The sequence below is a fragment of the Heterodontus francisci genome, chromosome 8 (assembly GCF_036365525.1).
Source record: "Heterodontus francisci isolate sHetFra1 chromosome 8, sHetFra1.hap1, whole genome shotgun sequence".
In the NCBI taxonomy this organism is placed as follows: Eukaryota; Metazoa; Chordata; class Chondrichthyes; order Heterodontiformes; family Heterodontidae; genus Heterodontus; species Heterodontus francisci.
In genome coordinates this window covers 53,272,926-53,288,051 of record NC_090378.1, presented here as the reverse complement: position 1 = coordinate 53,288,051, position 15,126 = coordinate 53,272,926, and the positions used below count along the sequence as shown (strand labels likewise).

Sequence of the window (15,126 nt, the reverse complement as noted above, 5' to 3'; positions counted from 1 at the left end):
TAGCATTGGAATTCAATGAGACTTCACATATTCAGCTGTTAAATATTCTATACTATACACCTGTAAGCTAGCCCTTCAATGACAGTGAGAAGGTATGCTGTTAGTGTCTATTTAAATCGTAAAAGATCTAAGGTAATTTATGTCAAATTCACAACCTTTGATATGATATGAAGGCCTTAAAATTAAATGCTAGATTAAATATTTTGTGTGCTCGTGTAAACATGAGAATCGGAAAAATAAATAGATTTTGCTGAAGGAATATTTTACTCAATTTTGCCAGTTTCTACCACCACGCGGCTTATTTATGAATTTGTTTTAAAAGTATTGGCACGAGGGTTATTACAAAATTTCTTTATACAAACGGAGTTGATTTCTTTAGGAAAAATGTTAGCAAATTATTTGCCACTGTATTTTTTTATCAAGAGTGGGACATTTTAATGCAATATAAAAAGGCAAACTACGCTGAGAAAGTAATGATTAAAGTAAGTTCCACATCCTCAGCGTACGGTTTTAAACCTATTGACATGAATGGACTGAAATTCCGGTTTGTGGGAAATTTTATTAGTTGCTATTACCTGTCGATTGCCGAAAAACCGCCAAAACTCTTGAATAATCTTGGCGCCAAATGGGAGCAAATGACACAAAAACTATCATTCGCCTATTTGGGGGGAGTCACATTCTCACGGAATCGAGATTTAAGTAATTGTTAATGCCACGAACTTAATGCGATGCATATTTCTTTACCTTAAAACAATATCAAGTTCCTAAAGTTACCCTTTTGAAAATATGTGTGCCTGTTTGTGTGTAAATAGGGTGGCAATCCAGTGGAATCCGTCCAATAATTTTTGCACCATGCGATTTTCTGCTGGAAGTGACAGCTGGCACAGGAAGCATCTGTTCACATATCAGCATAAAAGTGTAATCCACTTTTGGCCTCCTCTGTAATAACTAACACCCATGTCCATGCTCACTTACCGCTCCAGGGTCCTTCAATGTTTCATTGCTTCTGAGATCCAGGCCCATCTCTCCTCCAACTCCCTTGAATCCCTTCAATCAAGTTCCTTCCAGCCCCTGCCATAGCACTGAAATATCTCTTTATTTCAAAGTTACAAATGACATTATTGGCTCAGACCATGGTGTATCATCTGTCCTCAACCCTTGTTTTCAAATGTGTTACAGCCAGGTGAGGAAGGGGTCTCAGGCAGCCCCTTTCACCCCTTCTCTGGTTTGACTGCAACAGGATTTATCCTTTTTACACAGTGATTCAACTTACCACCTGTGAGTGCTTGCTCCTGTTCCTTGAATGGAATTGCAAGAGAACCAATCAGACAGGTTTTCTTGAGTTTAAACAAGAAATATATAAGTTTATTATCCTTAACACTCTAAACCGGTTTTACTAAAAATACACTACACGTTCACGAACGCAGACACACAAGAGTCGCACATACACAAATAGATTACAGAGAGAAAACAGCTTTGGTGATTGACGTAGAGTCTGAAATAAATGGGATTTAAATACTGAATATTAGTCCCAGAGTCCACAGTTGAAATTGCAGTCCTGAAGTCCTTGCTGGGCCACGTGCATGGTTGCGAGCTTGCTTCTCAGGCTCCGGAAGGCAGAAGAGGGGTTTGATCTTTGTCCCCTAGTTGTTGGCTGTGCTGATCTGTCGGTTTGAGGCTTTAGCAGTTGCAGCCGAGGCGTCTCTGGATCTTTACTGAAGAGAGAGAGAGAGCTGCTGCTTTGATGGCTTACAGTTACTGTTCTCTGCTATCTGAGTCAAAGCTTGGTCTTTCCAGAACTGCCCAAGCAGTCACATGACATTCCCAAACCTCTTTGTGTTTTTAATGAGGTCCTACTTGTAGCTTCTCTGATATTCAAGGCTTTACTCCTCAAATTGTTCAGTCACCCTTGGTGGGGGTTGGCTCTTTCAAAATCAATGGGTGTCAATGGCCCTTGATGGCCATACGGATAAAACCATTTCAGGTAATTTAATCAGACAGCACCCCATTATTCTCGTTAGGTTGAATCAGTCATGCTGTCTCCAGTCTATTCTGTTGGTGTTTCATATGTACTTTTACAACCAGGTGCGAAAGGGATCTAGGGCTTCCCTCTCAGCTTCTTCCTGGTTTGGCTGTAACGGGGTTAAACTTTTAAAACACCGTGTTTTTAGCTTCCCCTCAGTGAGTCCTCGCTCACTGCTCTCTAATTGTGATTGCAAAGAAATCAACCAAGCAAGTTTTCTCAGATTTAAACAAGAAAGGTGTAAGTTTATTAACCTTAAAACCCTAACTCAGTTAAAACTACTAAAAATACACGATGCGACCACGCTAACATGCATACGTGATAAACAGATGCAAATAGAGACAGAAAAGGAGAAAGAATCAAAGGGGAAAGGTTTGAATCAATAGCTGGAGTTCAGTTACTGGCTTTGGGTTTGATGTAAAGTCTTTGATTGAAGTTAAGTCTTGCAGTTCTTGTTGGGGCCCAGTGCACACTTTCAAACTTGCTTCGTTGGTATTCTGCATTGAAGCTTGAGTTACTTCTGTGGGTCCCTGAAACTTTGTGTGAGAGAGATAGATGCTCTCTTCTTGAAGTTCAGTTGCAGTCTCTCCCAAAACTGTTCTGTGTCAGGCACAATTCTGAAAACCCCAGGTTGGCCAGCAGGTTTGTCAAGTGACTAGCTCCTTGTTTGGAGCAGCCTCACCTATGAGATTTGTGGATTCCTCCAAGCTTACCAGACACTCTCAGTGGGGGGTGGAATGCTGGCTCAGTGACACTCAGTGTCTGTTCATCATCACTATTGACAAAATCCATCTGGCTAATTGAATCAGGGAGTGCTCCCATTGTCTCTTCATGCAGCTGTATTTTAGAATAAAAATGTGCAGCCATGTTTGCAGTCACTTCTGTGGTCTTTTTAAGCAAGTTTGTTCAAAAACCAATAACAGTTCAAAAATAAGGTTCCATATGACAAAATTAATATGTCTCATTTTGGCAGGTGTGGTTTCTGTCATGCTAGGCACCCACCTGCCAAGAATGAGGCACATTAATTTTGTCACGAACATTGATTTTAAACTGTTACTGGAGTGAAAAAAGGACTTGTTAAACAGGTCAGCCTGGCTGGAAAAGATGTTTGCGTATTAACAGACGGTGACTGGAAGGACAAAGGACCATTCCCTGACACATTCAACCCACAATGGACCTTGATTACCAGGTATTGTGTGTAAGAGGAGCATTCCAGAGACTTCTGTAATCCAAGACGTGGTCAGACCAGTTAGTCACATGACTAACCTGCTGGGCAACCTGGGTTTTTCTGAATTGTACAAGCAGTTTGAACACAAGGCGGAAAGTCTGTTTGCTCCTGGACAGAGATGATCTCTCTCCTGTCTGCTCTCATCTCTTTCTCACAAGCCTCTGAATCCACTGAAGACACATGAACCCCAAGAGAGAAAAGTCTCCTACAGCGAACAAGGTTTAAGAAGAATACTGGGCCCCAACAAAAAGCAAGATCTACCTACAATCAAGGACTCTACAGTGAGCTCGAAGAACCGAAGCAAAAAGTCTTCAGGTATTGCCTCAAACATTTCCACTTTATTTTTCTTCTGCTCTTTTCTACCTCTATTTTCATGTGTGTATCGCATATGCATGCTAGCGTGGGCGTGTCGTGTATCCGTAGGAGTTAACCGAATTAGAGTTTAAGTTGAATAAATTTCAGCTTTTCTTCTTTAAGCCTAAGAAAGCCTGTTTGTGCGGGTTTCTTTGCCTTATAATTGGAAAGCGGTGAACAAGGATTCACCAAGAGGGAGCTAAAAACACGGTATGTTTAAAATGAAACCCTGTTACAGTAAGACCAAATGAAGGCTGAGGGGGACCCCTAGACATCTTTCTCACCTTGTCGTGACAGTACCAACAAATGAATTAGTAGCAGAAGTAGGCCATGCTGCCCCTTGAGCCTGCTCCGCCATTCAAATAGGATCATGGCTGATCTGTTTGGGTGTTTCGAATTCCACACCCCCATTTACCACTGATAACCTTTGCTTCCCTTGCCTAACAGGAATATATCTATATATAAATTGCAGTGGCCATCTTGGCTGCCAGCTTTTCTTTTTAAAAGTTATTAGTAACAATCTCCAGTAAAAGTCCATGCAGAATGAAATCTGACAAATGGGAGCATTTCATTACAGGAGTTGAAAAGAAAACAAAGGGAAAACACATTCAGTTTTAAGTTACTTTCATTCACTGAGGGATCTTAAAATTGTTGCAGCTTGTCTTTTTTCTCTGCAGCAGCCAGGATGATTTTATTTGCCTTTTTTCCCTTGAAGTTTGTCTGGGATGGTTAGGTGTTGTCCAATGGGTTTAAAGTTTCTTTAATATCAGTTTGTAATAACCTGGGGATGGGCATCTCAATAATCATTTGGTTGTTGGGGAAGCTTGGGGTCTGCAAATTTCCATGATTGTCTCGGGCAAGTTCTCCTGCATGTACAAGCTTTAACCCTTCAGCTGCTGTTTCTGCAACATGTGGTTCTAACCCTTCAGGTTCCAGTACCTGCTAATTTCTCTCCCTGTGGTGGCATTGGATAATAAATTGGTTTTAAACACCTGTGAGGAGTCTGAGATTTCCTCTGGGCCCTTGTTCTTGCTGGAGTCTGGAGTGGAGTTGTGGGATTTGATTAGCTTTGGGCTTGAGCCTTGATCATTGGATCATGCAGTGGATAGATCCACCCTGACCTCACTTTTAGTGTTCTGGTGAGTCATACGTGCTGTTCACTTTAGGGCATTTTTGTCTCCTTTTTTTTATTGTGGGGAGGGTCTCTTTGCTAATCTCCCCATGTCCTCTGGGACATTCCTGCTCACGGGCATCTGTCCAGCTTCCACTGCACTCCCCTGTGGCACTTCGACTAGGTGAGGCATCACACTCACTGTTGGTTTGCCTTTTGGGAACTTTCCTTGTCCCTGCAGGTTTCTGTAAATACTGTTAGCAACCTTGGTAAGGTGCTTCTTCGGCATGCTGTGGGGTCTTAGTCTTCCAACATCTCAGGGTTGGCTGACCAGACAGTCGGGGTTCCAATTGGGAATCCTCATTTAACCTGCCCTCACTGTCCTTTTAATCCCCTTCCTCCCTAACTTCTGCCAGACCTGTGCTTGTCTGTCCCCTTTTGTTTTCGGCAGGGGTCCCTCACCATTCACCAGCACTCTGCTGGAGGGTTCCTGAAAAGCCGGCACAGGAATGAGGGGTGCAGAGTTTACTGCAGTTTGGGGCTTCCTGAAAACCTGGCACATGTAGTACGTTTTAGAGAACTCCACCGCATCTTTGTGGAGTTTTGGCCAGTCAGAAGTGCTGTCTTATGTGTGCTTTGGTTTTTCGTACAGCCATTGTAAGCTCGTGGGCCATTCTTAATATTTTTCTACGGTACCTCTGCGGCACCGCTATCTGGTGAACCATTGTCCAGTCTTGGTCCGCAGGTCATTGAGGAGAGCTACACTTCCTCATCAGCACCTGATTCTTTACATAGTCAATCAGGGACTCTGCTTCAGTTTCAGTTTGGGCAGCCTGTGCTAACTTCCTTAATACTGGGACAGCTTGTTGAGCCTCAACCAGGGGAAATTGGTTTAACCCATTCCCTGGGTCCTCAAACTCCCCAAAGAAGGTTTCAGACAACCAGACAGCATGGTCATATGTCTGCAGTGCCAGTTCAGTCTCCTCTGAGGGAGCTGGTTTGGCCATGGCCCACGTCACCACACAATCAAGGGAAATGCAGGGGATCATCTCTTGCAACTGCCCCATCTCTCTGATGTCCTTCGGTCTCTCTACTGCTACTGGGGAAGCTATCGCCTTCACTCCGGCCAGATGATTACCCAGGAGCAGGTCGACCCCATCCACAGGCAAGCTAGGGACAATCACCACGAGCACCAGTCCCGAAACTAGGTCGCACTCAGTAGTGCACCCGCTATAAGGGTACGGGTGTACACTGCCCTCTGATACTATTCACAACCATTCTCATTCACTGCACTCTCTGGGGAAAGATTATGCTTTTTCCCAGCAGAAAGGATCTGGGATATCAGTGGATATTGAGACACCTGGAGATAGCTCAACTTTATGGATGTTTTTGAAAGGAAGTTCAACAAAAGTTGAACTGGTAAACAAGGACTGGAAAGCAGGTAATTTCAAGGAAACCAGCAGGAGGTTTGACCTAAGAGCTACCCACTGTTGTGACGAGAGAATTTATGACTTGGCATATGACTTGTTTCTGGAAGATTTTGATTTCATTTTTGAACTTTCAAAGCCAGTTAGTTTGGACTAAAGCAGGCAATTGGAATTTGATTTGGACCCGCCAGGAGATCAAAAGAAGAACCAGTAAAGTATTACCTTTCTGTAAAGAATCCTTGCTCTTGAAAAGCAAAAGCTTGTATGAAGTAGGACTGTTGCCTCCTGCATTTTCGAAGAAACCCTGAATTGGCAGAGATCTTTTTCTTTAAAAAAGGACTTTTGCATCGAATGTGAGAACTGACACTTGTTGTTACATTTCTGATGGAAGACCTATGTGAATCCTTTTACCATTGAAGTTCTTTGAACACCTACCCATCACAAACTGTTCATCAACCTCTCCTGGAAAGACTTCGAGTGGCATCCAACTATGCGACTTTGGGACAGCTCGCCAAACCAAAGAACTTCCTTCCAGATCATGGCAGTTCGTAATTTTTTTTCTTCCTTTTATTCCTATGAAACAGCTGTAAACCAAAATCCCTTTTTTCCATTACTTCAGTTTTGAATTATTGACTAATTAAAAATAAGGTTGTACAGAGATGACAGGGTCGGTGGTGTGCTGCAACTGCAGCATGTGGAAATCTGTGGAATGCATTGCAATCCTGGACAACCATGTCTAGTAAGTGTCTGCAGCTTGCATGACTTCAGCTCAGAATTGCTGAGCTGGACACTGAGTTGCAGACATTGCGGAGCATCAGGGAGGGGGAGAGTTACTTGGACACTTTATTCCAGAAGGCAGTCACACCCCTTAAAGTAGGGGGCCATCAGAGATGGCCAATGGTCAAGGATAGGAGGGTGTGACTGTAAGTGAGGCAGGTAGGGGGAATCAGCATGTAGTGTTGGAGGAGTCTCAGCCCCTGACCTTGTCCAACAGGTCCTTGCTACCAGTGTGGACTGCAAGGTGGATGAATGGACTGATCATGGCACCATGGTGAAAGATGCCATTCGAGTGAGTGAGTGAGTTAAGAGGAATGTGGTAGTGATAGGAGCCAGTATAGTCAGGGGGATAGACACTGTTCTCTGGAGCCACGATCGGGAGCTCCGACGGCTGTGTTGCCTGCCTGGTACCAGGGTTAAGGACATCTCCTCGCGGCTGGAGAGGAACCTGGGGTGGGAGGGGTGGATCCAGTTGTCATGGTCCATGTGCGAACCAGTGACATCGTTAGAACCAGAAATGATCATCTGCTTAGAGAATTTGAGTAAGTTAGAGTCCAAACTAAAACACTGGTGGGGGTAGTTTACAGGCCCCCAACAGTAGTTATATTATTGGACGGGAAATTATTGGAGCGTGTAAAAAAGGTAATTTATTCATTATGGGGGACTTCAATCTGCATGTAGACTGGGTCAATCAAATTGGCAACAGTGATCTAGAAGATGAGTTTGTAGAATGTTTTCGTGACAGTTTATTGGAGTAATACGTCATAGAACCAACTAGGGATAAAGCTATGTTAGATCTCGTACTGTGTAATGATGCAGGGTTAATAAGCAATGTAAAAGATCCACTGGGAAATAGTGATCATAATACCATTGAAATTCATGTTAAATTTGAAAGTGACACATTTCAATCACAAACAAGAATCTGAAACAAAGCCATTTACAAAGCTATGAGGGGAGAACTGGCTAAGGTTATTGGGTCAATAGACTGGAAGGTATGGCAGTAAATGAACAGTGGGAAACATTTAAAGAAACAATTCAGAGGGTTCAACAAAAATACATTCCCTTCAAAAACAAAGACTTGTCAAGAAAGACACATGCGTGGCTCACTCAGGAAGTTAAGAAGAGTATTGGACTGAAAGAAGAGGCTTACAATGTTGCAAAAAAATAGAAGCAAATCTGAGGATTGGGAGTATATTAGAAACCAGCAAAGAGCCACCAAAAAGTTGATAAAAAGGGAAAAAATAGAATGAGAGTAAACTAGCCAGCAATATTAAAAGAGATTGTAAGAGCTTTTGTAAGCACATAAAAAGGAAGAGAGTAGCTAAGGTAGACATTGGTCTCTTAGAGGCAGAGACAGGAGAAATCATCATGGAGAATGAGGAAATGGCAGAGGCGTTGAACAAATATTTTGTGTCTGTCTTCACAGTAGAAGTAACTAGTTCCATACCAGAAATAGGCAGTAACCTAGGGGTGAGAAAGATTGAGGCAATTAAGGATATTGATATCAGCAGAGAAAAAGTATTGGAGAAACTTGGACTAAAACCTGACAAGTCCCTGGGACCAGATGGCCTACATCCTAGGATTCTAAAAGAGATAGCTGCAGACATAGTGGATGCGCTGGCTATGATTTCCCAGAATTCCTTAGATTCAGGAATGGTCCTCTTAGATTAGAGATTGGCAAATGTTATACTGCTTTTCAAGAAAGGAGGTAGAGAGAAAACAGGGAACTACAGGCCAGTTAGCCTGACATCAGCCATTGGGAAGATGCTGGAATCAATTATTAAGGAAGTCTTAACATTTCATTTGGAAAAGCATAGTATGATCAGAATAAGTCTGCATGGTTTTACTAAAGGGAGATCCTGTTTGACAAATTTATTAAGAGTTTTTTGAGGATGTAACTAGTAGGGTAGATAAAGGGGAACCAGCAGATGTTGTATATCTGATTTCCAAAAGGCATTAGATAAAGTGCCACATAAAAGATAAGGGCTCATGGTGTTGGGGGTAATATATTAGCGTGGATAGAGGATTGGTTAACAGACAGAAAGCAGAGAATGAGAATAAATGGGGCATTTTCAAGTTGGGGCAGGTCGTGAATAGTGGGGTGCCACAAGGATCAGTGCTGGGGCCTCAGCTATTTACACTCTATATTAATGACTTGGTTGAAGAGACAGAGAGTAATGTATCTAAGTTTGATGATGATACAAAGCTCGGTGGAAAAGTGAGCTGTGGGGGGAACATAGGCTGCAAAGAGATATAGACAGGCTAAGTGAGTGGGCAACAAGACGGCAAATGGAGTGCAGTGTAGGGAAGTGTGAAGTTGTTCACTTTGGTTGTAAAAATAGAAAAGCAGAATATTTTTTTTAAAGTGTGAAACTGGTAAGCGTTAATGTTGAGAGAGACTTGGGGCTACTCATACAAGGAACACACAAAGTTAACATGCAGGTGCAGCAGGCTATTAGGAAGACAAATGGCATGTTGGCCTTTATTGCAAAGGGATTGGAGTACAGGAATAAAGAAGTCTTACTAAAACTATACAGGGCTTTGGTGGGACTCCACCTGGAATATTGTATGCAGTTTTGGTCTCCACATTGAAGAAAGGATATACTTGTACTGGAGGCAGTGCAGCGAAGATTTACTAAATTGGTCTCTGGGACGAGGGAGTTGTCCTATGATGAGAGGCTGAGTAAATTGGGCCTATATTCTCTGGAGTTTAGAAGAATGAGAGGCGATCTGTTTGAGACATACAAGATTCTGAAAGGGCTTGGTAGGGTAGAAGCTGAGAGATTGTTGGGGAATCTAGAACGCGGGGGTACAGTCTCAGGATAAGGGGCCAATCATTCAGGACTGAGATGAAGAGAAATTACTACACTCAAAGGGTTATGAATCTTCGGAATTCACTACCCCAGAGTCTTGTCGATGTTCCATCGTTGAATACATTTAAGGTTGGGATAGATAGATTTTTGGGCTCACAGGGAATCAAGGGATATGGGGAGCGGGCAGGAAAGTGGAATTGATGCCCATGGTCGTATTGAATGGCGGAGCAGGCTTGATGGGCAGTATGGTCTACTTCTGCTCCTATTTCTTGTGTTCTTGGGGTACTTCTGAAATGGCAGAGCAGGGGTGAGAAGAATAGTCATTGCTGGAGAATTTCTAGCTGTGATTAAGTAGATAGGAATAGAACCAAGTGAGGGGAGTCACACCAAGCTGGGCAATGGAGGCAAATGGCATGACTGCATGTTGTCATGAAAACTCTACGTGCCAAATGGGAAATATTAATTTCATTGGTTGGAACCTTGCCTGAGTCTTTTACTGGAAATTGTTACAATAGGCAATGGATGTGGATTACAGTACAAGAGATGGTATGAGTCATGTGACTTGTTCATTTTGTTGTTATGGCCAGGTGGTAAAGGATGTGGGTGGTTCCCACTGTTCACCTCCCAACTGACGACAGCAAGTTTTTTTTTACTAGTGTTTTAACCTCTTGTATTTTATTTGTCAAATAGACAGTGCCAGGTTTTCTTGTATGTTTAAAATAGAAGATTAACTATTTATTGAACAGTAGTCATTCCCAAAATTGTCACAACCGTACTCACACTGGCATTCACTCGCACACGCACACACACACAAATAGATTACAGAGTGATAGGGAATAATTTGGGTTGGATTAGAGTCCAGAACAAATAAAAACAATATACAATCTGTGGGGTCTGGTAATTCCGTTGTCTTCCAGCTGAAGTTGTGATCTTGAAGTCTCTGGCTGGTAGAGGTGCACTTTGTGGCCCTCTCATCTGGTTCAGATTTTCCTTGGAGACAGAGTTGTAGGTGGCTTTCTTCCCCGGGGTCTCTGTCTGTAGCAATGGTAGACTTGGATGTTCCACAGTGGCAGACAGGTTTCAAAACTTGCAGTATATCTGGACAAAGAGAGAGAGGGACACACACAGCATCACTGGGGTCTGGTCTGTTAGCACTCGTGACTTGTCTGCTTCAAAATCTCAGGAATCTTTTGTAAAAGAATGCTAGTTTTTCACAGCTGTGGAGGCGATCACATGACTGTCCAGTGTCCTCATTTGCAAGTTAGATTCAAGTCTAGGAATTCTCAATCTCTCTCGGGTCTCATTGCTTCAATGTTCACCCCCTGGAGTTGTGACCCACTGTTAATGTTCCAAGGTGGCTTTGAATATTTTGCCATTAGAAGTTAAGCTGTTAGCTGATTCCAAATTCATGAGGCATTGGCCTGGATGGGACCTCATTAGACATGCATCTCCAATTCGATGTCCTGGAATGTGAGGTATTTCAATGCAAGTTGTGGTGGCCATCGTGGCTGCCAGCTTTTTAAAAGTTAAATGTAGGATTCCACCTTTCCTTTTTAAAAGTTTAATGAAGGTTTCCAACAGATGAATTAAAAATCCTCATTTGGTATAGCATATTTTCTTGACGATAGAGAGGATAAAGGGTAAGTAGTTTGAAGTGAGGTCGTGTTCGGGGTTCATAGTAAACCTGCTGAATCTTCTCTGAGGACAGTATCTCTTTAAAGTTGCAGACCTCGGTGTTTGTAGTTTCTTGGTGGTTGAGACTTCAGTCTGGAGGCAGTGGTCACTTTCAGTTCTCTTCTGCAGCAAGTTGAAATATAGAATTCGCAGCAGGATCCCACACATCTCTCGGTTTGACAGGCTTTTTGTGACATTGATCTCTCCCCGCTCTCTCCTGAGAGCTACTTCTTTCACTAAAAGTCTCTGACATCTTTCCTCTGTTGGGAGACATAGATCTTCCTTCCTGTGGTGACCAACAATGGACCAGGATGTGGTTACTTCACACATTCATTCTTTAGAAGAACTGATTCAATACAGGAATGTCTCTTGATGGTTTCAGGATGGGTGTAATTGACACCTATTAGCTTGGAATGTATCCTTTTGTCCTTAACAGACAGTGGGATAGTTTGAATATACAGACCCAGTCAACCTGACCTTCGGTGGCCATTTTGCAGCACATTTTCCACTTTCTTTTAAAAAGGAAAAATCAAGTTTTATAACTCTTCTGTATTTTCATCTCTGCATTTCTTGTGAGCGTGTCAGTTGACAATGTACCAATCTTTTAAAATTGTTCTAATTTTATAACTTTTCATTTTGTTTCTGTATTTTCATTGCTACACTTGTGAGCATGACAAGTTGGTATACTGTGCAAGATGTGAGGCGGAGGGAAGTGTGGGTTGCAGTATCACTGAGCATATGAGTATGAAGAGAAGAAGGCAGAGTGGTGTGCTGCAGTGATTGTAGGAGAGTGAAGGGAAAGGGAGTATTGTGAATAGTGAGGCTGGAGGTGGAGTAAATGAGCAATATCTTTACTTGGCAATTCTGCTATGGTCATTGACTTTTTTCTGGCATTGCAGCTATGTCTTTGGAGCTAAGCTGTGGCTTAGACTTCCCCTGTGACCTCTTCCAGAGGTGGTGGAAGTGTTACTGGAAGGTTTTCTGCCTCCTCAGGGGAATGGGATCACCCTCTTCCTGCTTACTTTCTATGCCTGGGTGCCCTGTCTGGACCTCTTGCAGCCATTTTAGCCCATTGACAATGTTTCCTTCTGTCAGTAGCCAGAGTGCATCTCCCTTTCCTTGGAAGAAAGGTATGGGGCAAAGTCAGAAGTATTTTCATGCAACAGTTTGTAGACCTGGCAACCAGATTTAGTCTGCTACAATAATACTTATTAAGGACAAATAGGGTTTTATCGACAAAATCATGGAGAAATGGATAGGGGCACCAGTGAAGTTTGTGACTGATAATGGAGGTGAATTTGCTAATGACGAGTTCAGAGACATATGAAAATATGAACATCGTGGTTATGAATACTGCAGTTGAAAGTTCTTTCTACAATGGACTCTAAAAAGAATCTTGCGGTGAGCGATGAAATGCTGCATAAAATATTAGTTGATCAACCAGTCTGCAAGTTGACAGCTGCCCTGCCATGGGCATTTTGTGAAAGGAATTCACTCCAGATGGTTGGAGGATATAGTCGCTGTCAATTAGTCTTTGAGAAAAATCCCAAATTGCCTTCTGTGCTGTGTGATAGTCCTCCTGCTCTAAAAGGTACTACAATTAGTGCTACGTTTTCTGTACATTTGAATACTTACAGGGAGACGGACTTTGATAAAAATTGAGTCCTCGGAGAAGATTTGGAGAGCACTGAAGCATCGTATAAGAGCACCTAAGACAGAATTTAATTCAGCAGATTTGGTGTATTCTAAAAGAGAGTGTCATATGAAATGGAAAGGCCCTGGTAAAATAATAGGTTATGCTGATAAGACTGTTCTTATCAAACATGACTAACAAACTGATAACGTTCATTCCTCGTGATTAATCGGAATTAATTGGCTCTGAACAACTGATAGTAAAATGAGGCGCCTTGTACCTCAAATACTCATGTTTTTTATTATGACGGTCCTGAGGAACAGAATACAATAGATCAGGGGCTCAATTATGGGATTTGTGAGTGATCATGCCACGTATGACAAATTGCCAAGGTGCTCGGGTGACGTATATTCCAGAGGGGTCTAGTGAATAGAGGGATGTGATACTTGTGGGATGTGCTGATAAAACTACTGGCAAGTTTGGTTGAATGTTCAGGATGATGGCCAAAAAGCAAGGTCCATGGACTGGCAGAATGGGGTGAATGAGTGGAGAGTAAGAAAGTGCAGCGTAAGTACTGATAGTGGGTCCGGAAATGACCGTTGCATCAGAAAACAATCACATACAAGAGGGAGATCTTGCAGTAGTAGTCTCGATAGAAATAAAAGTGCAAGTAGACGCCATAGATCCAGAACAGTCTCTAAACAGAAATAGAAGCAGAAGTTCTCATGATCATGAGGTTTAGGTGGCTACCAATAAACTTGCGAATAAACAAATAGAGGCAAAACAAAGGGAATTAGGTAGTTGGAAAAACAAGTTTGGAATTTATTCCAGGATGCCAGATAAAGGGAAAATCAACTTTGTCACATAGGTGGATTTGTACTGAAAAAGCCTTTGCAGATGGGACTTAAGGCTGAAGCGAGGCTATTTGCTAGGGTTTTGAACAGCAACTGGGTGATAGAGATGTTAGAGTGGACTCTCCCACAGCTGGAAAAGTAATCTTTGAAACCTTTTTAGCTCTTTTGGCCACATATTCATGGGAGTGTAGATCAATCGACATCAAAGCCACATTTCTACAGGGCAATACTTTCCAGAGATAAGTGTTTCTGAAAACCACCCAAAGAAGCAGCAGATGCAGAAAAAAAACCATGGAAACTAAACAAATGCGTCTCTGGCCTGAATGATGCTTCCAGGGTGTGGTATTTTCTGGTGAGATCTGTTTTCCTGAAAATCGGTTGTGTTCAACTAAAAGCAGATCCTGCAATGTGTTATTAGTATCATAAAGGAACTCTTTCTGGCATCTTCATGATGCACGTTCATGATTTCTTGTGAGGTGGTACTGAGAATTTAAGAAGTGTTATTAATAAGAATAGAGTATAATTAAAAATTGGGAGTCAGGCCTGTGACCCTTGTAAATAAACTGGTATAGATATTAAGCAGAGTAGGTCTTGAATAACTTCAAATCTACAATCCTATTTAGAGAGTGTTACTCCCATCCCAGTTAATTGTACTAGGTTTTCACAGAAAGGTGGTATATTTAAAGAAACAGAACAAATGTGAAGCTGATTACCACCTACCACCTTCCCTCAGCTGATGAATCAGTTCTCCTCCATGTTGAAAACCACTTGGATGAAGCATTGAGGGTAGCAAGGGCACAGAATGTACTCTCTGCAGGACTTAAGTGTCCATCACCAAGAGTGGCTTGGGAGGACCATCATTGACCGAGCTGGCTGAATCCTGAAGGACATATCTGCTAGACTGGGCCTGCGGCAGGTGGTGAGTAAACCACAGCAAGGAAAATCCTACTTGACCTCGTCTTCATCAATCTACCTGTCATAGTTGCATCTGTCCATAACGGTATTGGTAGAAGTCACTATCACACAGTCCTTGTGGAGACGAAGTCCAATCTCCACACTGAGGACACCCTTTTGTGTTGTGTGACAGTACCTCTGTGCTAAATGGGATAGATACAGAACAGATCTAGCAGCTCAAAACTGGGTATCTATGGGGCATTGTGGGCCATCAGCAGCAGCAGTGCATTCAACTGCAATCTGTAACTTCATAGCCTGGCATATCCCTCACTCTACCA

General features: G+C 42.5%; 1 protein-coding gene across 1 annotated transcript in view; it reads left to right on the top strand.

The window, feature by feature from the left end:
• The window catches only part of elavl4 (ELAV like neuron-specific RNA binding protein 4), a 118,500-nt gene that overhangs the window by 817 nt on the left and 102,557 nt on the right, over window positions 1-15,126 (top strand). The window lies entirely within an intron of this gene.